Source organism: Gymnoscopelus braueri, assembly GCF_963280865.1.
Source record: "Gymnoscopelus braueri genome assembly, chromosome: 6".
NCBI lineage: Eukaryota > Metazoa > Chordata > Actinopteri > Myctophiformes > Myctophidae > Gymnoscopelus > Gymnoscopelus braueri.
The window spans coordinates 57,653,276-57,677,310 of record NC_137607.1 but is presented as its reverse complement, the minus strand read 5'-3'; the positions used below and the strand labels follow the sequence as shown (position 1 = coordinate 57,677,310).

The 24,035-nt window shown below is 41.0% G+C and overlaps 1 long non-coding RNA gene across 1 annotated transcript; it reads left to right on the top strand.

Moving 5' to 3' along the window:
• The first annotated feature begins 4,314 nt into the window (after nt 1–4,314).
• Nucleotides 4,315–18,959, top strand: LOC308086591. The gene is made up of 3 exons (XR_013933257.1): nt 4,315–4,433; nt 13,335–14,439; nt 15,723–18,959. It is a non-coding gene; the product is annotated as an uncharacterized lncRNA (long non-coding RNA).
• Nucleotides 18,960–24,035: the final 5,076 nt, after the last annotated feature.

Sequence of the window (24,035 nt, the reverse complement as noted above, 5' to 3'; positions counted from 1 at the left end):
GCTGCACACGCCTTCACCAGCAGGTGGCAGTAAACATCAAACCACCGCCAGGATCATCTTTGACCTGACACGCGTGACGTCATTGTTAACCCGGAAATAGATCCGTTGCATTGTTGAGTCACGGATAGGGTTGCCATGTCGGCTTATTATAAGCTACTTTGGGTCTTGATATTCTGTAAAGTTGCCTGTAAATATAGCTAGTTGCGGGTTGTGGTTTTTTGGGCTTGTTTCTAAAATGCAGTTGCTTATTTGGGCTTGTTTCCAAATGTTGTTTAAACCAGTGGTTCTCAAACATTTTCATGTCAAGGACCCTGTCACCTGTCACGGGGCAGCCCGTGAGACTATACACTGCCAGTGGTGGAAAAAGTACTCAAATGTTTTACTTAAAAAAACTTATTTGGTAAGTATATTTGGTACCCAATATACTTCTAATATCTAATAATAATATAATGTGATGCTGATAGCATTATTGCGGACGCATGCGCTGTTACCCACTACAGATGCACACCAAAACTCTCGCCCCAAAACAGTCAACCCGGGGGAAATCCGGTGGTATTTCACCTGGTATTCCTAAACGTATCCTCATTAAACTATGCCGAAACCTAACCTTATCCCTAAACGTAACCTCAGTAAAACTAATAATATGGCTAACCCTAAACTTATTTCTAACCTTATCCTCAGTAAAACAAATACAGGAATATATCCGCTTGGCCGCGAAAATAAATGGGGCGTGTTTTGGGGCGAGTTTTCTGGTTATATTATATCGACGGCACCGAGGCGCGGCTTGAAGTTGAAAGCGATTCTCTCCGTGGAGGAGTAATTAAACACCACAAACACGTCTGGACTCTGGAGTGATTTGAAGCACTTTATAAGAAAACTAACTCTTATGTGGATTTAACATTAGTAGGCCTGTATTATTGTTGGACATGCGGCAGGTTATAACATGGGTTTTTGACAGCCCCTCTTCTTCCCGGTTTGGCGGATCTGCTGAACGCCGTATCGGCCCGTTCCGACCCACTTTCATCCCTGAGTACCTACATGTGATGGCCCCATGAAGACAAAGCCACATATTTGCATTCCTATGGGCGAGGGTCGATTGGCTGTGCCTGTGTGTCTGCGACAGACTATGAGCTCAAGGCAGCGGCAGCCTGAGCCCACGCATCTATTGTGTGTGTGTGTGTGTGTGTGTGTGTGTGTGTGTGTGTGTGTGTGTGTGGGCACAAACACAAACAGAGCCACAAGATAGAAAACCCATTGGACTAAACCAAATTATAAAACAGCAAAAGGAAAACTACCTGACACATTGGAAAGAAGCAACACAAAAGCAGAGTAAACTAGAATGCTATCTGGCCCTAAACAGAGAATACGCAGTGGCAGAATACCTGAGCACTGTGACCGACCCAAAACTAAGAAAAATCTTAACTAGGTACAGACTCAGTGAGCACAGTCTTGCGATCGAGAAAGGTCGTCACAGGCAGACCTGTATCCCGAGTAGCCTGGGCACCATTCCTTTTCGGGTATATGATCCGGTCGGGAGCGGAAGTTAAAAAAATAAAAAGTGGCCGGATGGGCAGAATCGGAAAGACGTCTCACCCCAAAATAGGTCCGTCCTAATAAAATCCTTGATGCGGCATAGTTTAGCTTATTTTTTAAATGTAAATGTGCGTGCACTATCCGGAGACTATTTAGCGTCTGTATTATCCCACGGGGAAATTCTATTCCATTTAAATAGGGATTGGGGAACCAAAACAAAGCGGCACCGCAAAACCGGATGGGCAGAATCCGGAAAGAGATTCTTTTTTCTTCTTTTTTTCAGTAGGCGTGGCCTAGGCCGGATCATATGGGTCTTTAGTAACAGAGACCAGGCTTTCCTCCGAGGTGGAAAGACTGGTGATGCGAGGTTATATCCCGAGAGAAGACAGACTATGCACCCACTGTACAAAATGAAGTGGAAACCGAGCTACACTTCCTAACCGTCTGTCCATTGTACCAAGACATCAGAGACACATACTTCCGACAGATTACAACCACACACAGAGATTTTGAAAACATGACCAATGACAAAAAACTCCCATGCTGAGCGAAGTACAACAATGTGCAAACACAGCAGCAAGATTTGTGAGTTGCTGTGATAGGAGAAGGATATCAAACGGAACACAACCACCCTAAAGACTAATCATTGTGTATATTCCTGCACTATACCTGCACCCAGTGATCTTGGTACATAGAAATTGATCTGACTTTCAGATGTACATATTTTTTGTTTTGATTGTATTGCTGTATTGTTGTATTGTGCTTCTGCTTTGGCAATGTAAACGTATGTTTTCTCATGCCAATAAAGCCCTTTGAATTTTGTGTGTGTGTGGGGGGGGGGTGTTCTTTTTTCATTCTAAATTTTAATCGGAACCCCAAGGCATGTCACACGGCACAAAAAGGTCCGCCGTGCTGAGGTTGGGAAACGCTGCTTTACACCACTGTACACTGCACAGACTCATCTGATTACACAGCTGTTTGTTTCTAATTAATCATCGCTGGCAGGGCCGCAGGAAGGGTAGTGCGAGTGGTGCGGCCGCACAGGGCCCCGCACTTGGGGGAGCCCGCAAAAAAAAGAAAATAATAATAATAATAATATATATATATATATATATATATATATATATATTTTTTTTTTAGTGAACAGAATCACATTTATTAAGAGTTGTAAAAAGAAATAACCGCAAATAACCACCAAAACTCGGAAATATCCGCCCAAAACCGCAAAAAAAATTCGCGCGAGGGTGGGGGCGCGTGCACGCACAGGGCCCCGCATTTCTCCCAAACAGCTCTGATCGCTGGCCAGCTTTGAAAGTGACTGTTTGGGAGTGTTGTGGGTTTCATATTTGTATATCTTTATTTGAATGAATTCCTGAACATGGGCATTGCTATGGTTTTAAACATCTGTTCATTGAATGTGGTGTAGGCCTAAGTTGATTAGTGCGATTACCTCACCTGTCTCTCCTCTGCAGTGCTGGTGTAGTGGAACGCAGTGAGCTGGGATTGAACCCGAGGCTCCCACTCGCCAGTCCGACGTGTTACCAGTCATGCCAATAGGGCTGAGCCTAATTGGCAGGTCTGTTGCACGCCGGTCCTGGCTACTTTGACTGTGGGGGCTACACTGGCAATCCTCTTTTAATTGGGAGGTGCCAAGTATGCTACTGTAGAGGAGAGGGGTGTTTGTTCCTGTTTTATATTGTAGCTTTTCTAATTGTAGGCCTAAATGTGAGTGAAGTGGCGCCGGTTATTTAAAATGGAAATGGTGTAAATGAATAGAATGTACTTCCATGTACTGTTTCCAAGTCTTTCTAAATTAAGTAGCCTAATTCAATCAATCAATCAATGGATGTAATTGTATATAACTTATGGGACATAGTTTGCCTTGTTTAAGTTATCGATACAAATGACTGTTCTTGTGACCCATCTGCTTTAAAGAAGTAGTTCACCCAAAACAATACTTATTTTCGATCAATTACACACCCCATGAAGCATTGAATTCATGGATTTTGTTTTTGTCGCATTTTGTAGCCAATAATTTTGATGTAATTCATAGAAATTAAGTATTTTTTTGGGTGAACAACTCCTTTAAAGTGGTGGCTGCAGCAGCAACAACCAGTCAGTGAGCTTTTGGCAGGCTACCGAACAGCCAGAGGAAGAGAGCTGCTGGGGCCATTAGGTAGCTACCTAGGATGCTGTTCAGTTAGCCTTTTGCCTGTGTTTTGCTTGTACAATTTTGACATGCCTATTTTGGACCGTCCTTCACTGTAAATATTACTGCACTGACAGGTTGGTGTTTGGACGGAGAGGTTTGGTAAATAAAAAACAAAGAGCATTCTTGGACAGTTGTCTTGTTTTTGGAGCTGTGGCCGTTTCAGTCAACCTTTACAGACCCCAAGTTAATGTCCCCCCCCCCCCCCCCCCCATCTTAAAATATTTCGTGCCAGGGACGAAAGATTTGTGTTAAAGTGTTTCAAAAATGTTTAAGAATAACTTTTTTTGAAATTATTATTATCATTTGTTTCTAAGTAGAACTAAGCTCACAACGCTTGTGAGCTTATAGGTCGGCTATTTTCATATAGCCGTACACCTTCTTTAGCCTGGTAAACCCTCCCTCCGGAAATCTCATTTCTATTTGATTCCAGGATCAAATAGAAATGAGATTTCCGGAGGGAGGGTTTACCAGGCTACACCTTCTTAGCCGTCTCTTCTTTTGCGCTTGTTTTCATAGACCTGGTTGCTTATTTCTCTCTCAAAATATGGCAACACTGGTCACGCACACAGAGAGCAGCTTAGCGTCGGTTTATCTTTGAATTGATTCCGCAGGACGAGAATATTTCTGCTCTAAAACAAAACGTTACACTCCAACAGACAACACTGGAACATCATACTACACACTGCAGGTTGGTAGCATCAACACACTGTTACTAAAACCATTGGAACTGGTTATAAATCATCCTTTTAGGCCGTGGTGGTGGTTTCATTCGGTGGGGAAACAAAAGACCTGCAAGTGGAGGAAAAGAAAGCGCCATTTAAACGACTCAAAACTTGTAAAATATGCCTGAATGTAATAGTTGCTGTTCTGGTGGAAAGCTCATTATGTCCTTGCTCCCATTACGAACCTCTCACTCCGCTATACAGCGCTGAGATGAGGTTCCACTGTGAGCTCAACTGGAATCGGTGGAACGGCCGCAAAGGGTCCGTTGATTACCCTTTTCGCCACATAGTATCCAAAAACTAATGGTAGTTTCCAAACTGTATAGATGTTTGAGGATGTTCCGGAACGCTAACTTTTTGGTCCGGCACGAAACAACCACTTAAATCGCTTATTTAGTCAGCCTGTGGCCATGTTTCCCATTCAACCCGGGAAAAAAAACCTACGTCAGTTGCCAGTACTGCTCCCGGCTCGGCGGAAAACATGGCCACAGGCTGACTAAATAAGCGATTTAAGCGGTTGTTTCGTGCCGGTCCGGATAAAAAATGTATTGTTCCGGAACATCCTCAAACATCTGTACAGTTTGGAAACGACCATTAGTTTTTGGATACGATGTGGCTAAAAAGGTAATCCACGGACCCTTTGCGGCCGTTCCACCGATTCCGGTAGAGCTCGCAGTGGAACCTCATCTCGGAGCTGTATAGCGGAGTGAGAGATTCGTAATGGTGCTAATTATGTCCTAAACCAGGGGTCATCAACTAGGGGGTCTGGGACCCCTAGGGGGTCCTCAGAACAACTGCAGGGGGGGCTTGCAAACCTATGTATTTTTACATTAACTACTTGAACCCTCGCGTCTCTATTCTGGGGGGAACATTAGCCGAAAATAGCCGATCTACAAGCTCACAACACATCTGAAAACACACATTGAACATGAATCCAATATGTAGTTGGGGTCCCTGCTTCATCTCTCTCTCAGCTAAGGGGTCGTTGGCCAGAAAAACGTTTAAGACCCCTGTCCTAGACTGTAAAAACCGAATATGCGTTTTGAGCTTGTAAATCGGCTACTTTTTATGTGACACTGCAGTGAATGACTTAAAACGTGCCAAATATGTGCTTTAATGTTATTAACTAAACAACAGTCAAGAAGCATATTATTTATTACATCATCAAATCCACAGGGGCATAACTAACTAAATCGATTGGTCTGATTAACTGAGGAGACAGTTGAAAATGGTGAGGGGGCACTTTTTTTAAAAATATAGTAAAACAATATGGTGGCATTCTGCTTTTCCTATTCATTGATTTAACACAATTATTTATTTCATAGTGAAGAAGCCATAAACCTGCACAGAACCATACAGGACACTCTCTAGCTCTCTCTCTCGTTGACCAAATCTCGTTTACATATTGTTGATTCATTGCTGTTCTAAACTCTAAACCAGCAAAAGTAAGCAAGGCCTGCTGTAGGCTACATCTCCAAAGCTTCATTCAGCACCTGGTGCGGGGACAGCGGCCGCCACGTGACTTAATAAAGCCTATATATGTCTCGGAACTGCCAAATAAAGCCAGCAGAATAAACAAGCTAGGTTCTGTCTTACTGTTCGTCAGTAGAGTTGCATACATTGCATTTATTAGATACATAAGACCACAGAAAACACAATGCATTTTCATTGAGGGTTTTCAGTGCTCCCTGTGTAGGATACGATACTCATCCATAATTAATTGCGTGACTTTGAGTCAGCTGTTTTAACTAAACATTCTGGCAGAAAATGTGTATTTAGTGAAATATCTCCACTTTTCCATGATATTATTCACGCAGACAACCTTCTTTGCGTGATGGGATGGCATTCATAGCAGCACCAAAACACATTCTTCAATGTAAGCATATAGGCTATGGCTATGGGACACACAAATTGACAGGTGTGTCGTGGTTGGTACGGGATCACACACTAACAATTATAATGCTGCTGAGATAATCGCTCCATGTTCATATGGCTGTGTATGGAATGCATGCTATAATATCCAGCTGTATTGTAATAGCTTATTATGACTAGAATACCGATTAACATTCATTTTGAGTACTGCTGGTGATTGCACAGTGGGGAATTAGACTGGAACAAGTGTCCATAATTATATTAGCCTACAGGGGAAAAAACGTCAAAGACGGAGTTCTATGACAATTATATTTATCTGCCAATATTTTTTGTTGTTTTTTATGTTTTCATAAAACTATACATAAAACTTAAACTGAGGGAGAATAATCTGCAACTGAGGGTGCCCACGCCCCCTCTGGCACCCCCGTGGGGCTGGGCCAGGATTAACCACTTAAACCCAGGACTTGGTGCAAAAGTAGCAGAGCTACAAGCTCATTGCATCACGACACTTTGTGAGCTTGTAGATCGGATATTTCTGGAGCGTAACCGTGACTGTCATACGACAGACTATAAATAATCAGGCTCCAAAGGGGTACACCGTGGTAACTTACAGTATTAATAATAATAATTATAAACTTTATTTGTATAGCACCTTTCATGACATGAAATGCAGCTCAAAGTGCTTTACAGAGCAAGAATACAATTTCAGTTGCAACCAATTTAACAATAAAGCAAAATAAATAAAAGCAAAAGCATAAAACAACATTAAAATAATATCAAAAGGCAGTGAATCAGGCAATACAGTGAGGACATGGGTAACAACACAGAGATTTAAAAATCAACCAAAAAATCAGCTAAAAGCAAGAGTGAAGAAGTAGGTCTTGAGCTGTGCTTTAAAGCTATCGACAGAGGCTGCCTGTCTTAGGTGTAATGGGAGTTTATTCCACGCTGTCGGTCCGTAGAAGCAGAATGCTGCTTCACCGTATTTTTTATATGTCATTGTAGGCACTTGAAGACCTGAGGGGCCGGTTTGGAACATATCTCTCATATCGCAGTCATAGAGGTAGGAAGGTGCCAGACCATTTTTGTCGTTTGTCGTTGTCGGACAGAAATCTTGTATCCATATTACATCCTAAATGATGTTTTTATTGTTTTTTTCATAATATGTCAGTGTTAGGCAAATGTAGCGAAAATAGCCGATCGACAAGCTCACAATTGGCGCTATTTTGGAAAAATAAATGCAAAATCAAATAAAATGACAAATAGGGACACCAAGTTGAAGGTGGTTAATTAACTAATGAAAAGTATTAACAAGAGCTTGTGATGAAATACATTAGGGCTGGCTCAATATATTTATTTCCCCATATATTATATTGGTCAATACAGTTTAAAGGAGCTACACCATGAATTTAAAAAATATATTTGATATTTAATATCATATGGTGTATGTCCCTCAAACCTTTTTCAAAAGGTTTGAGCCTAAATCATCACTCAGATATACTCATCCCAAGTCAATTGTCTCTGGCTTATACAGCGCTTTCAGCTGCAATACCAAAACGTCCTCTTGGGCAGGGGGGGGCTACTGAGCAATTCTGTCTGTTAATACAAACAAATATTTTAAAAATTATTTAAAAAAAAGGGGGAAAAAATGGAAAAATTCTGCATAAAAAGAAGCATCTAAGAAAAATACAAAATCGAAAAAAAAACACTTTGAACATTTTTGAACAATTCCACCAAGTGTTTGAGGTGCCTGTTTCACCCACTTCCGGGGGGCGGAGCCAAAATCCGAGCCCGAAGTATTTGTTCGTAGACCCCCACTTAGGGGGGGTAGAAATAGGTTTCGGAGCGATTCGGGCACTTTTCATTTAACATTGGGTTTGCCATCAATAATGTTTGTGACATCATAAACATTTCCATTCTGAGATTGCCTGTTCAGACACGCCCATTCTGGAAATCCATGAAATGAGAAGGAATGACTGAATTTAAAAAAAAATCATTTTTTGGGGTACAAGAGACACTGGGGACCCCAAAAAATACAAAAAAACAAGAAAAAAAGTGATTTTCATGGTGTAGACCCTTTAATAATGCTGCTAGCTTGAAGAGTATCCTGATAATGAATAAAGCTTGGGTCTTCAACAGGGGGTTATTACAGAGTTACTACATAATTACTACAGGAGGGCGCCAACTAGTGGTAGAAACTCTTCTTTCTTTCTGTCATGCTTTCTGTCTTTCTTTCATGCTTTTCTTTCTCTCTTTCATGCTTTCTTTCTTTCTTTCATTCATGCTTTCTTTCTTTCTTTTTGCATTAACCACATGGACCCGATCTACAAGCCCACAACGTGTTGCGCTGCCACACGTTGTGAGCTTGAAGATCGGTTATTTATTGGTGTAGAGCCCTCTTTTCGGGGTGGGGGCCACATTGTGTCAAGCGTGACTTGATGAGGGCCGGACCAGTTACGCCAACACGCATGCGTTCACTTACACTGCGGTCACTGGCTTTGTTTTTCAGACTGTTGCCTCAGTCTCACTCAGCTTAACTACTATATCACTTTTTAATTTGTGTTCATTATACTTTAATTATTGATATTACAGTTGTAAGCTACAAGAAATGTGGTATGAGAGATTGGGAAATATATATGTGCAATGTTTGCTTAAGGAACTCATATACACCATTTGAAAGTAGAACAACTCAATTTCAAATGGAGAGAGAGAGAGAGAGAGAGAGAGAGAGAGAGAGAGAGAGAGAGAGAGAGAGAGAGAGAGAGGCGCTGGGGGGCTCCCCCAGAGTTAGTATCGAAGTGTCCTTGAGCAAGACGCTAAACCCCTAATTGCTCCCGATGAGCAGGTTGGTGCCTTGCATGGTTTCCTCCTCCATCGGTGTATAAATGTGTGTGTGAATGGGCTACATGCAGTTAGCGTTTGCAACCTAGCTTTTAGCCACCGGCCAGTGTCAGTGTGTGAGTCTGGCAGTGAAGAGGGGAGGAAAAAAAACGTATCACATGCAGTGTTGCCAGATCTGCTCATTATAAGCCACGTTGGGCTTGTTTTTCTGTAAAGTTGCTTGTAAATAATGGTAGTTGCAGGTTGCGGTTGTGAGCTTGTAGATCGGCTATTTTCAAATAGCCGACGTGTATAGGTTTGAAGTGCTTATGTGGACTATAGTTGCTTCTTTTGGGCTTGTTTTCATAGGCCTGGTTGCTTATTCCTCTCGGAAAATCTGGCAAGACTGATCACATGGCTTTGAAGAGGAGCAGATCTACAAGCTCTCAACATGTCATGCTGCAAAGTCTGTCGGCTTGTAGATCGGCTATTTTGATCAAAAATGAAAAATATAGTGAAAAAAAACTAAACACGAATAGTCTTTTCAAATAACGTGCCATTAAACAAAGCTTCGAAGCTCCAAAATATTTGAGTCAGCTCTAAACATGTGTTTAATCGGCCTTCCCCATTCTATATAAAACATATTAAAAAAAATACTAAGTTTTCTTTCTTTCTTTTTTGTGTTTAAACAACCAATCAAACTAATGGTTCTATGATTAAACGTATTCCATCTCATCCATATGAAATGGAAGCAAAGTAACTTTAGTGCCTGGACAAGTGAATAGGAAATGTACTTGTCTGAAGGACAAGTGCCTCAAAAAGTGAATGCCAAGCCTTCGTAAAGTATTTTGGTATGTCAACTTGCATTCTTAACTTAAATAATTATCCTGCATCACTCAAACCAAACCGTGTGTAAATCGATTGAGAACTCGGCGAGTTGTGGTGCTTTTCATCACTCAATAAGCTTGGTTTATACTTCGACGCACAGCGGTATTGCACAATGAACTTCGCCGATCTACAAGCCCCCAACGTGTCGCGGATGTGGCGCGCTGTGGACTTGTAGATTGGGGGTAGTACTCACGATACCATTGTGCGTCGAAGCATAACTCAGCATAGAAATACTGGGCATAGAAAGTGACGCTTACCAGCCAGGATAGATATGGTGGAATGAGCAGTTTCCTACTCTGGATGCGGTCGTCGCTGGGATGGAAACTCAGTAAACTTTCAAAGAGCAGACAACGTACAGAACCAAAGGTCAATTTTACAAAGTACCGAGGGGTTAAAGTGGTTTTCTTTTTAGAGGTATTAAAAAAGGTCTTGAAAGGCATTACATTATTACTTAAGAAGTGTCCAGATACCCTGGATACAGGTCCAGTGGGCAGCTTAACATTGTGGGCAGCGCAATGTTAAAACAGTATTATATCTATTTGGCCCCTCCATTGTAAAACAAATCTAAAATAAAGCATAACATGGAAAATAAATAAATAGTCAAATCTAAAAGGTGGCCAGTGTTGTCAGGGGCTGTCTTTCAGCAGGGCTGGACTGGGACAAAAACATTGGGGCTGGAATTGAATTGCCTATCAAATCAAGTATAGTCAGGGGCCAGGGCTGCACTATACTGGACCCCTGCATATAGGTGAAGTTAATGGGTTCTCCCCAAATCTACTTTACTAATGGACATGCATGTGGCATGCTCTACTAAATGCAGTTTAATTTGACTAAGACACGGACACAGGCACACACGCACGGGCGCGCACACACACACACACACACACACACACACACACACACACACACACACACACACACACACACACACACACACACACACACACACACACACACACACACACACACACACACACACACACACACACAGCTCCACAAAGATGTGTGCCTAGTTATAGTCTTATTCCTTCATAATGTATTTAAAGTCCATTTGTTTAGGCAGTCACACTCAATGGCAAGTAGGACCCATGCTGTATGGCAAAATGTAAAGAGCCTGTGCATGGATTGCAGTAGTCAGCTCTAAGTGTGAGCTGATGGGGGGAAAAAAGGATTTGCATTATATCTAAAAGTGTGTGTAAAGCCCTTGGCAGCTACATCTTTTTCGTTGTATTTTGTTTTATTTCCGTGTATGTCCAGGTCCTGGTATAGCTATAAAATGCAGTCCAGTAGGCATGGTACGCTGTTACGCTGCATGTGTTAGACGTCCGATTCTGTGACCTGTCGTCATTGCAGTGATGGCAGGACGCGACGGACATGAACTGAATTCGATATGTAACCAAATGCGGTGTAAAACTCGACACGTGTGGCGTGCTTTTGAGAAGTTCCTCATGCGTTTTATGTCCCACAGCTGCCTCGGTCTCGGTGGGAATGGCAGCCTCACAAAGTGCAAGACAAACTTCCATACAGGCTCGCACACACACAACGTTTTGCATGTAACTCTAGTAACAGTAGAGGAGGTAGTGTAGCCATAGTAGCACAGTCAGTAGCTACTATGCCTGCGGTGTTTGTTCTGTGCTCCGTGCAAGTCCGGCACATGTGCAGTAGAAGGCGAGAGTATATCGCCTCGTGGCTAAATGAAAGGCTGTTTGCACATGCGCGCCACCAACAGGGCAAATATTTATTGATTATTAGAAGTGGAGACACATGTAAAGGTGGCAAAGTAAATGGTTGTCTTGCCAGAGCCATGAGCTGATAGCTGACAGCCCGTAATAGCCCCGTAGCTAAGTCTGCCTGGTGCATGCATGTGTGCATGCACGCACACACTCACTCACAGGCACGCACACATGGACCCGTCGCTCCCACAGCCATGGGAAGTTGATGTGTAAGCTGTTTGAGCCATGTGTGCTAATAACACAACCTGGATTAGAACATTGCAGTAGTAGCAACTATTAGCACCATTCAGGTGAATGAAGAAAGCTTAGCTGGTAATCAGCTGGTGAGACCATTATAACTCTATGGGTGTGAGACAGACAGTATGTGGGGCGACCCCTGCTTTCCCACCGGATCGTAGTAACTTCAACTTGGCGACGTCCCTAGTTGTATACTTATACATTGGACCTGAATTTCAGAATTCAGAGATTCTGATGTTTGAATAACATACTATTATTTATTCAAATAGGAAATTTGAATGAGTAGGCTATAAATAAGTATGGAATTGTCACTGAAGTCCGTACGGTTTAACAACTTTTATTTAATATCAAAACAACAAAATGTGTATGCAGATGTAAACACACTGCCTTTACTACAGCAAACAACCTTTATAATTGTTTTAGTTGCCTTAGATTCAAGATTACATTACAACTTTTAATATGCTATTGGCCGTGTGTGTTCTTTTTGGAGATAATGAAAATCTGCTTATATAGGAAAATAATAAAATGTCCCAAAAATATAAAAAGCTACTCGTACGGAAAGGCTATCATCATATATTAATTTACTTATAATGACCCTATAAAGTTTGTTAGATGCAAGATTCTGATTAGTCCCAAAAAGCATAGTGTTAGTTTTTGTTTTGTTGAGTTGATGAATTTATCAGCCGAAAGGCATAATTTGAGCTGATTGTAATGTTGACTGAATTTGTGATGAGGTCGTTTGTGATGTTTTCAGGCCAAGGACCCATTAGCTGAGTGAGAGATGAAGCAGGGACCCCCAGTACTTATTGTATGCAATTGTATTGCAGATTCAACCTTTTCATAGGTTTCAGTGATACCTTTATCAACATCACTATCATCAGTGTTGTTTAAACTAATGTTTTGTTTGTTGGTTCACACAATTGATCTTTTCTATTAATGTGTTGGATTCATGTGTATTTTCAGACATTAACCACTTAAACCCTTAAATAAACTTGGCCATTGGCTCTGTACTTGGCCTGCTCATTTCCCTCCTCTACACCAAACCTCTTTGCCGATCTACAAGCTCACAATGTGTCATGTTGTGAGCTTGTAGATAGGCTACTTTAGGCAAATGTTCCCCCCAAAATAAGGATGCTAGGGTTCAAGTGGTTAATGTAAAAAAAATCAAAAATATTCCACAAAGATTTGGCAAATCCCCTGTAGTAACTCTGAGGACCCCCTAGGTGCCCTGCACCCCATGTTGAAGACGCATGCTGTATGGCAAAATGTAAAGTTCCAAACACTTAATGGTTTTCACTCATTTCATCTTTTCCCTAGACTTCCTGCACCTCTCTGTGTGTAAAGAGGAGGTTTCCCCTGAAGAGGAGAGGAGCCCCAGTCTGGTCCAGGAGGAACCACTACCTCCACAGATTAAATAGGAACAGGGGGAGCTACCTCAAAGACCAGAGGAGGCTGATGGGTCAACGTTGACATTACTAGAATTGAAACGTGAAGGCGATGATGAAAATGGAGCCTTTCGCCAGCACCTCCACTGAACGCATGGAAACCCAAGCTGACGCAGAGGACAGCGACGCCTCACAACCAACTAGTAGTGATGACCAGGATGACCAGCTCCTCTCTTCACACTGTTCTGAATCTGGAACTGAAGACAGTGACGAGTGGGAGGAGACCAGGGACGGTCAGTCTGCTTTAAACACACTGAAATCCTACAAGACACAAAATATGGAAGGAAAAAGAATGTCATTGAGGAGCAACTTGTCCCAGGACCAGAAATCATCCAAACAAACTCCATCCATTAGTCATACAGAAGTTGAAATTGAGGTTGAGGACACAGAGATGGAACAATTTAGTTGCGCTGTCTGTGGTAAAATGTTTGACCAAATTAGAAGTCTGAGAAGACACGAGATGATTCATAGCAAGACAAAACCCTTTAATTGTACAGTTTGTGGCAAAGGCTGCGCCCAAACGAGTGAGCTGAAGACCCACATGCGGATTCACACTGGGGAAAAACCTTTTAGCTGCTCATTTTGTGAACGAAGATTCAATCGAAAGGACCAGCTGACTGTGCACATGAGGAACCATACGGGGGAGAAACCGTACGGGTGTACAGTCTGTGAACAAAGATTCACTCGAAATGGTCAATTGAAGATGCACATGAGAACTCATACAGGGGAAAAGCCCTTTACTTGTGCTGTTTGTGGCAAAGGTTGTTGTCAAATGAGTGATCTGAAAAATCACATGAGGACTCATACAGGGGAAAAACCCTTTAATTGTGCAATTTGTCAACAAAAATTCAGTCGAAATGATCAACTGAAGATTCACATGAGGACTCATACTGGGGAAAAACCTTTTGTTTGTACGGGTTGTGGAAAAACCTTCAGTCATAGTGGACATCTGAAGACACACATGAGGAAACATACAGGTGAAAATCCTTCCAGTACAGTTTGTGGTAAAAGATTTAATCTGCCTTGCATTGCCTAAATAGCAAATATATAATCTGCTTCTCAGGAATGTATATATATATATATATATATATATCACAAACACACACACACACACACACACACACACACACACACACACACATAAATGACTTGTTTATAAGGATCACAATCACCATTTGGCCAGAGGGGACAACTCCAGTCGACAGATCAATACAGGAGAATATTGAAAATATATACTGTATGTCACAGGTAAATTGGCATTCCAGGGAAATTGGAAGTGGAGCGCTTGTTTTTAGGCGCGGTGCGGGGCTGCTTTGATGCGAGGACGACGACGACAACATGGATATACATACATACCGGCCTCAGTGGCGCACTTCGATAATCATTGGACTCCCCATCCACTACCACTGAGAGTCTGGGTTTGACTCCCGCTTGGGACATTACTTTTTCAAACAACCGCGGACTACTTTTTTTCGCCGATAAAGTATAGTTTTGGACCATGACGGAGGCGCGCCGACTCAGCAGACCTTGAGGCCAAGGAGGCGCGCCCGAGCGCCTCCAGGCGAGAGTGCCCGCGCCGACCGGCCGATGGTCTGCTAGTCGACTAAGCGCCGTCCGAGTTATGTACCGATAGTAAATGATGTTGTGGGGACTGCGTTTGCCCCTCTATGATTTGCCCCAACTGCCACTCACTGCACTAACATAGCCCGGCCGCCAGCCCGGCCTCCTCAGGCTCGCCCCCTTGTGCTTCAACTGCATGGAATAAGGCTGTTCGTGTGTGTGTGTGTGTGTGTGTGTGTGTGTGTGTGTGTGTGTGTGTGTGTGTGTGTGTGTGTGTGTGTGTGTGTGTGTGTGTGTGTGTGTGCGCGTGCTCGTTTGTGCGCGTGTGCGTGCATGCGTGTGTGGTATGGGACCATCTGTGGGACTCATGTCTGGCTTGCATTGCCCTCTAGCGTTGGTTCTACAGAATTGCCTGGGGGGCGGTGAAAACAAGCGCTTCTTTTCCAATTTACCTGGAATGCCAATTTGCCTGTAACATATACACCCATTGCCACCTTTGCGTGCACATGTGATGTGGCCGTGCAAGGATTAAAAAAATGAAAGCATCTAAATACTGAAATAATTTTCAAATTTTAGTACTTGTACAAGCAGCCAAATATAAAAAATTAAGGCAAACCCCTACAAAACCTGAAAAACAATTGCTTGTTAATTTTGTTATTTCAAATATGTAATGAATTTTTTCATGTTATGTTTTGCCTAGACTTCCTGCACCTGCCTGTGTGTAAAGAGGTTTCCTCTGAACAGCAGGAGAGGGACTCCAGTCTGGTCCAGGAGGAATGTTCAGAGATTAAAAAGGAACAAGGGGAGCTACTTCAAAGTCCAGAGGAAGCGGATGGGTCAGCAGTGGAATTAGTGGTAGTGAAAAGTGAATTTGATGATATCGATGAAGATCGAGAGACAGAGCCTCAAGCCAGCACCTCAACTGAGCACATGAGTCTACTAGCTGATGTAGAGAAACCCTTCAGTTGTAATGTTTGTGGCAAAAGTTTTGGTCAAATGTACGGTTTAAAAAGACACAAGATGACCCACACAAGGGACAAGCCCTTTAATTGTACAGTCTGTGACAAAGGCTGTTTTCAAATTCGTGATCTGGAAAATCATATGAGAACGCACACAGGAGAAAAACCCTTTAGTTGTACAGTTTGTGAACAAAGATTCAATCGGAACGATCAGCTGAAGATGCACATGAGAAATCATACGGGGGAGAAGCCCTTCAGTTGCGCCCTGTGTGAAAAAAGTTTCAGCCAACATGGTCTACTGAAAACGCACATGTGGATCCACACGGGGGAACGACCCTTCACTTGTAAAGTGTGTGGCAAAAGCTTTAATCGTAAGAAAATTCTGAAGACACACATGAGTACTCATACGGGTGAAAGACCCCATCTCTGTCCGGTGTGTGGCAAAGGCTATTGTGAAAACAATGTGCTGAAGGCGCACATGAGAACGCACACAGGGGAAAAACCCTTTAGTTGTACAATTTGTGAAAAAAGATTCTGTCGAAATGGTGAACTGAAGGTGCACATGAGGACGCACACGGGTGAAAAACCCTGTATTTGCAATATTTGTGGCAAAAGCTTCATTCACAGTGGAAGTCTGAAGATGCATATGATGACCCATACAGGGGAAAAACCATTTAGTTGCAAAATATGTGGTAAAGGCTGTTTACACATAGATAACTTGAAAAGACACATGAGGACTCATACAGGGGAAAAACCCTTTACTTGCAAAGTCTGTGGCAAAGGCTGTCTGCACTTGGGTAATCTGAAAAGACACATGACGACTCATACAGGAGAGAAACCCTTTAGTTGTACAGTTTGTGAGCAAACATTCAACCGAAATGATCAACTCAAAAGACACGTACGGACTCACACAGGGGAAAAGCCCTTTAGTTGCACAGTTTGTGGCCAAAGGTTCAGTCGAAATGGTCATTTGAGCAAACACATGAGGATTCATACAGGGGGAAATCCCTTAAATTGTCTGTTGTCATCTTCGTCATCATCAGACTCCACCATTAATGAAATGGAAGATGAGCTAGTTCATACATTATCCACTGGCGATGGTATTCTACCAGAGGCTGAAAGTTAAAATGCTGGCAAATTGAGCGTCCTCCATAGTGTACAAATGCCTTGCTGGACACTATTTGACCTAAACTTCAAATCATTTCATAAAAGTAACTTTTGTAGAAAAAATGCATATGGAAAAGTTCTACAAATAGAGGGAAAAACAAGGGACAAGGTGCAATGTCAGATATGGCAAATGGAGTATGCATATAGTGCAGAGTAAAAAAAAAAATTTAAGCAGAAGATGCCTCTCTTGTGCTAGTAGAGTAAACCTTTAGCAGCAGATATAAATAGCAGCAGATATAAAATAAGTCCATTTCAGCCAAAACTGAAATAAAATTAGGCAGAATATTGTTGCTGTCGGGTAGAAACCTCATACGTCCAAAACTTTCATAATTAAAGTTTCATAAGTTTTCATAATTAAAAAGCAAAATAGCTGATCTACAAGCTCAAAATGTGTCGCGATGCAATAAGTTTGTAGATATGCTAATGCTGTTCTACTTTTGTGTGACACAGTAGTGTGATGAAATAAGGGCATTTATTTAAAAAATATATAACAAGCTAAAATATGGAGATGAGAGGTTTCTGCGACAATATGCTTTTTGCAGGTGAATCATACATGTAAGGTTGTTCATAGTGATAGTGTCATTACAGCAGCAATAGAGTGTGTTCATAGTCGTGTATCGCCACTGTCGGCCGGAATCCTTATATGTCCAAAACTGTATTTTAAAATAGCAGATCTACAAGCTCACAACGCGGAATAGGGCATTAATTTATGGGGGGGGAGGATATAATGTTTTTGTCCGGCAGCAACATTAGACATAAAGGGATAGTCTGTGTGACCCCCTGTGGTTAAAGAAGTATTGAGTATTTTTTTAATTGTTTCTATTTAAAGGAGAATACCACTCATTTTCAACATTGAACTATGTCTTTAATACACCTTAGAGCTGTTGTGTGGAAATAAGAAAAAGTCTCCGCCCCCTCAGCCAAAAGTACACGTTGCGTATGTCACCGATCACATGACCTCAATCAATTATCCAGTTCTAGGCAACATAGAAGGGGGGGACTTTTTTCTTATTTCCACACAACAGTTCTAAGGTGTATTAAAGACATAGTTCAATGTTGAAAATGAGTGGAATTTCCCTTTAAGTGAAAGTAGTAATACAGCAATATAAATACTGTATTCAAAGGTTGATTGGAGTAAAAGTTCAAGTATTGACATGAAAATATACTTTAAGTACCAAACTAAAAGTACAAAAATGTTTCAAACTAAAAAATTTAATAAAAATGCCGATCTACAAGCTCACAAAACGTCACCTCGGGGAGCGTTGTAACCTTGTAGATAAGCTATTTTAAGATAGCTTATCAAGTTTTCAAGTATAAAATAGGGTTCAAATCTAAATCTACAAAGTATGTTGGAATTTAAGGTTTCAAATAATTGTAGTGGAGTAAAAAAGTAGGCTACATTACTTGCCTCTGAGAGTGGAATAAATGAATAAAATGTAAAGTGTAATCTCAAAAATAGTACAGTACTGTAATGAGTAAATGTAATAGTTTCCACCTGTGGTGGAAACTTTTGGTCTTTTAGAATGAGTTGATTTACATAATATATCACTTGCCTGGCTGACTTAGCTGGGCCTGAGATATTCTCTCTCTCTCTCTCTCTCTCTCTCTCTCTCTCTCTCTCTCTCTCTCTCTGTATGTAAGTTTGCTATATAATAATATTTATATCTCCATGGTTATTTAAAAATGTTTCTATTTATATTTTTCTTGTGTATGTTTTTAAGTGTATCAAACTAAATCCTGATTTTAATCGTACTTCATCCACAATCCATTCGTTTTTTTTACTAATACTCTATTGCAGTTACTATTTTCCAAATGTGATCTCATGTATGTATAATTTTTTTAAATCAATTTATCACTATTACTTGTTGACTTTTATTGTGTTTTAAATAAAAAAGAAATGCAATTATTCAGCATCTTTCCTGTCATTTCTAATGTCGGGTACATACAGGTGGTTGGTGTGGTATATGGACAGTGTGCAAGTTAAAACATATTAAGAAATGATACTAAAGACAGAGACAGTCTAACTGTGACCTGTTGTTTACTCAGACTGCCTGCAGCTGGCATCTGCTATTCAGAGTGTGATATACATCTCCATTGAGCTGCTAAATCAGGTAGAGAGACAGCAAGTCTACCATTTGTTTGGCCAACAGGTGGGGGGAGGCTATCATTGACCCCCACCCCATGCCTGCATTCTAATGTGTATAAGAGAGTGACTCTAAAATGATTAGAGTAGAACTGTCCCACACGACGTGAGGCTGTGTGGAGTCAGGGCTCTGCTCCTGGCTCCCTGGCTCTCTGTTATGCTGTTTGTTTGTTGCTGAATAAACCACTGAATGGAACCTGGTAACCTGACGTCTCTCTTCTCCTCCACTTCTTTATTACCACCAACAAGCCTGCTAACACGCGGTCTAATGCCTCATCATATACGACATTGGTTGCCCTATGTGGTCTAGATTCAGGTTCTCCCAACATGTCGTTTCAAGGAACACTTACAATACAGAAACAAACACATGGAGACGACAAGTAACAAGGACTTAATGTGAAACCTACTTTGTCATGCTACAGTGTCACACACAAAAGTAGCAAAAATTGCTGATCTACAAGCTCATGTGACACGGGTGTGAGCTTGTAGATCGGCTATTGTTGCTACTTTATTCGTTTTTAGTGGTCACGTGCGTCTGTGTTTTTTAAATATTGAACCAATGAAAATGATCAAGCGCTTCTGACTAGAATAATAACAGGATACATTTTCCATTTCCTGAAAAGTAACAGTTTTGGACAAGATTTCCACCTGACAGTGACGATATACAATGCCCAGTATACATATCGTCGTGTCAGGCAGAAAACAGCTATCTCAATTTTTCAACTGTTTTTTTTAAAATGTGTGAATACTACAATGTAGAAATGCTCTGTTAGGGCGTGCTCCCACCAAAACATGGTCGGCTAGCGTTAAACGCAGGTTGTGCGCGTCCACAGTTTTTTGCAGCCAGCGGATTCTAAAAAACGGGAGTGACGCACCTGTCACTCACTTTCAAGACCCTCCCCGTAGCCCGCACGGCCTTCTGCCTTAAGCACCATGTTGCTTCCTGAGTCTTGGAACGGTCCGCCTTCAACTCACCCGATTGGACAGAGGGGGAAAATCAGCTCCTGCCTCCAGCAGTTTTATGCTTCAAATGGACAAGTCGTGTAGAGCAGATAAACGCACGGTCTGCGCGACAAGCGGAAAGATCCGCTCTTGCGTGAATCCACGCATTTACATTGACAAAGCATTGGCAGATTCTGCCCCAGAGGTAAAATAAAAGTGCAGGGCGCGCTCCCACCTAAACATGGTCGGCTAGCGTTAAACGCAGGTTGTGCGCAGCCACAGTTTTTTGCAGCCAGCGGATTCTAAAAAACGGGAGTGACCCACCTGTCACTCACTTTCAAGACCCTCCCCGTAGCCCGCACGCCTTCTGCCTTGAGCACCATGGTGCTTCCTGAGACTTGGGACGGTCCGCCTTCGACTCACCCGATTGGACAGAGGTGGAAAATCAGCTCCTGCCTCCAGCAGTTTTATGCTTCAAATGGAAAAGTCGTGTAGAGCAATTAAACGCAAGGTCTGCACGACAGGCGGAAAGATCCGCTCTTGCGTGAATCCACGCATTTACATTGACAAAGCATTGGCAGATTCTGCCCCAGAGGTAAAATAAAAGTGCGGTGGGAGCGCGCCCTTACAAGTAAAAGTCCGGAATTCAAAATTTACTCGAGTAAAAGTACAAAAGTATTGGTATCAAAATGTACTTAAAGTCCCAAAAGTAGAAAGTACTCATTATGTAGAATGTCCTATTTCACAAGTTTTCAAATGTATAACAAATCTTTTGAAAATAGCAGATCTGCAAGCTCACAATGCGTTGCATTTTGAGCTTGTAGATCTGCTATTTTCAAATGGCCGAAATATATATAGGGATGAAGTGGTTAATGCATGTTTTGTAATAATAATCAAAATCTACTAAGTAACTAGTAACTAAAATTTTCAAATAATTGTAGTGGAGTAAAAGTACAATATTTGCCTCTGAGATGTAGTGGAGTAAAAGTACAGAAAATTGGAAATACTCCAGTAAAGTAAAACAAACCTCAAAACTGTACTTAAGTGCAGTACTTGAGTAAATGTACTCTGTTACTTTACACCACTGCTTCTGACTAAACCTCCTAACTTCATTGGATCCTCAAACTGTCGGACAAACCATCTAACTCCAACTTGTGGAGTTAGGTAGTTTGTCTTCATTGATTAGAATGACGGAACAACAACCCTATCTCCACATTAATGGTCAAAAACCTCCTAACTCCACTTGAGCTGTATTTGGGTAAAGTTATGGTAATATAAGGACACATTCAAGAATCTGACAATGTATAAAGTCACCATACCGATACTGTTTTTTTCCCCCTGAAAAGTAAATATTTTGGACATAGCTGGTTTCTGCCCGACAACAGAGATATTGTGTATGGCAGAGAAGCATCTGCCTCAGTACTGCTGTCGGGCAGAAACCTCGTATCTCCTGATTTCAACTCGAAAATGAATGCCATACTTCGTCATGCTAGTGTCACACAAAAGTAGCAATAATAGCCGATCTACAAGCTCACCGGTTGCGATGTGAATTTTTTTTCTCATTTTTGAAAGAAAAGACAGTTTATAAGTTGCTTGATTCAATATTTAGATATTTGCTACTTTAAGTAATTTGATACTTTTGTACTTTTACTTATAAGTAAGAATTTGCCTGCCAGACGTTTGCACTATGGCATTGTTACTTTTACTCAAGTTAAACCCACCACTGCAAATGATCCTAAACTGTTTAACATGTGTTGGTACAACAACATAATTGGACAGATTTCTGGTGTTGACAAAATTCAACACATGACATGAGTCATGGCTGACTGGGGTGATGTATGTTCACATTGTCCACCTGAGGGCAACATAGACAGTGGCAGTGGTGTAAAGTATCTAAGTACATGTACTCAAGTACTGTTCTTAAGTAAGTACAATTATGAGGTATTTTTTACTTTACTGGAGTATTTCCAATTTTCAGTACTTTTACTTCTACTCCACTACATCTCAGAGGCAAATATTGTACTTTTACTCCACTACAATTATTTGAACACTTTAGTTTAGTTACTTTGCAATTATCAATTATTACATTATAAAACATACATTAATTTAACCACTTTAGCCCTATTTTATACCTGGGCTATTTTCAAACAGTCCGGAATTAAAAATGTACTTGAGTAAAAGTAAAAAAGGTATTGGCATCAAAATGTACTTAAAGTAACAAAAGCAAAAGTACTCATTATGCAGAATGTCCCAAGTTTTCAAGTTTGCGAAAAAATATTTTGAAAATAGCAGATCTACAAGCTCACAATGTGTCGCATCGCAACGCATTGTGAGCTTGTAGATCGGCTATTTTAAAATGGCCGAATATATATAGGGCTGAGGTTATTACTGTATGTTTTGTAATAATAATCAAAATCTACAAAGTAACTATAGTAACTAGAGTTTTCAAATAATTGTAGTGGAGTAAAAGTACAATATCTGCCTCTGAGATGTAGTGGAGTAGAAGTAAAAGTACTGAGAATTGGAAATACTCCAGTAAAGTAAAAAATACCTCAAAACTACAGTACTTGAGTAAAAGTACTTAGTTACTTTACATCACTGCTAGTTACTCTTCACAAAAATGAACTGAGCTACACTAAAAATGCAAAAACAATCTGTATCACGTACTTGGATTGACCATTTCAATGACAAGAAACCACAATCACAATAGGAATTCAATTCAAAGCATAAGCAATTTGGGTGGGAATTTTCATAATCACTTGAGCCCTATTTTTGTCATCGACAAATAGCAAAAAATAGCAGATCTACAGGCTCACTTGTAGATCTGCTATTTGAACTATTATTGAAATAATATCAAAAGCAGATGCATGGGATCACCTGTAATATTGTGTAATTACTTTGAAAAATATGTGGTTCCTTTTCTGGGAACAAATTAATGCTGTCAATGTTGTAAATAATCTGGCTTTACAGATCGCAAACAATCACTTACAGTTCCATATCACATATTGTGAGCTTCTAGATCTACTATCTTCTCTATTTTTCATTATTATTATTATTATTATTATTATTATTATTATTAAATACAAACATTGATTTATGGAAGTCCACCAGGTGGCAGAATGCCTTTATCTACAGTACCTGAAGAAAGACCACAGCATTAGGCCTATGTTCCAACTTCATTTTTCATTTCTTCATTTCTCCAGTGTTCCAGGTCTTTATTGCAGGTTATACATGTGGCATTATTTCCTCTGCCTTTATTCAATCTACAGTAGTCATTTCCTCCTGTTAATTATAACCATTTGAACATATGCAGTGGTTGTGCCTATTCCTGTTTGAGGATGCATGCTTCTGTGATTAATATGGATAGTGGTAGACAAAAAACGAAACTCCAGTACTTGAGTGAGAGTATAAATACTCCTGGTCGAATATTACTCAACTAAGTGAAAATTGCTCAGTCAAATTTGTACTTGGGTTAAAGACCTTCACCTCCCAATGTCCGACCCCCCCCCCCATGAATGAATGAACTATTGTAAAGCGCCTTGAGCACTTGGAAAAGCACTATAAAATGCAATTCATTATTATTATTAAAGGGTTCATTATCATATGGTAAAAATAAAAATATATAAAAAATTGGTCTCTATCTCAGAGGAGGGCTGTGGACAGTTCAGAAACCCGCCTACCAGTGACATCATCGGTAGACAGGTTTGGTCATTTCAAACACAATATGTTTTTTTCTATGCAAGACCAATTGCTTCTTTTATTGCATGGCCCGTGCACTTCCAAATGCAATGGGAACACTCAG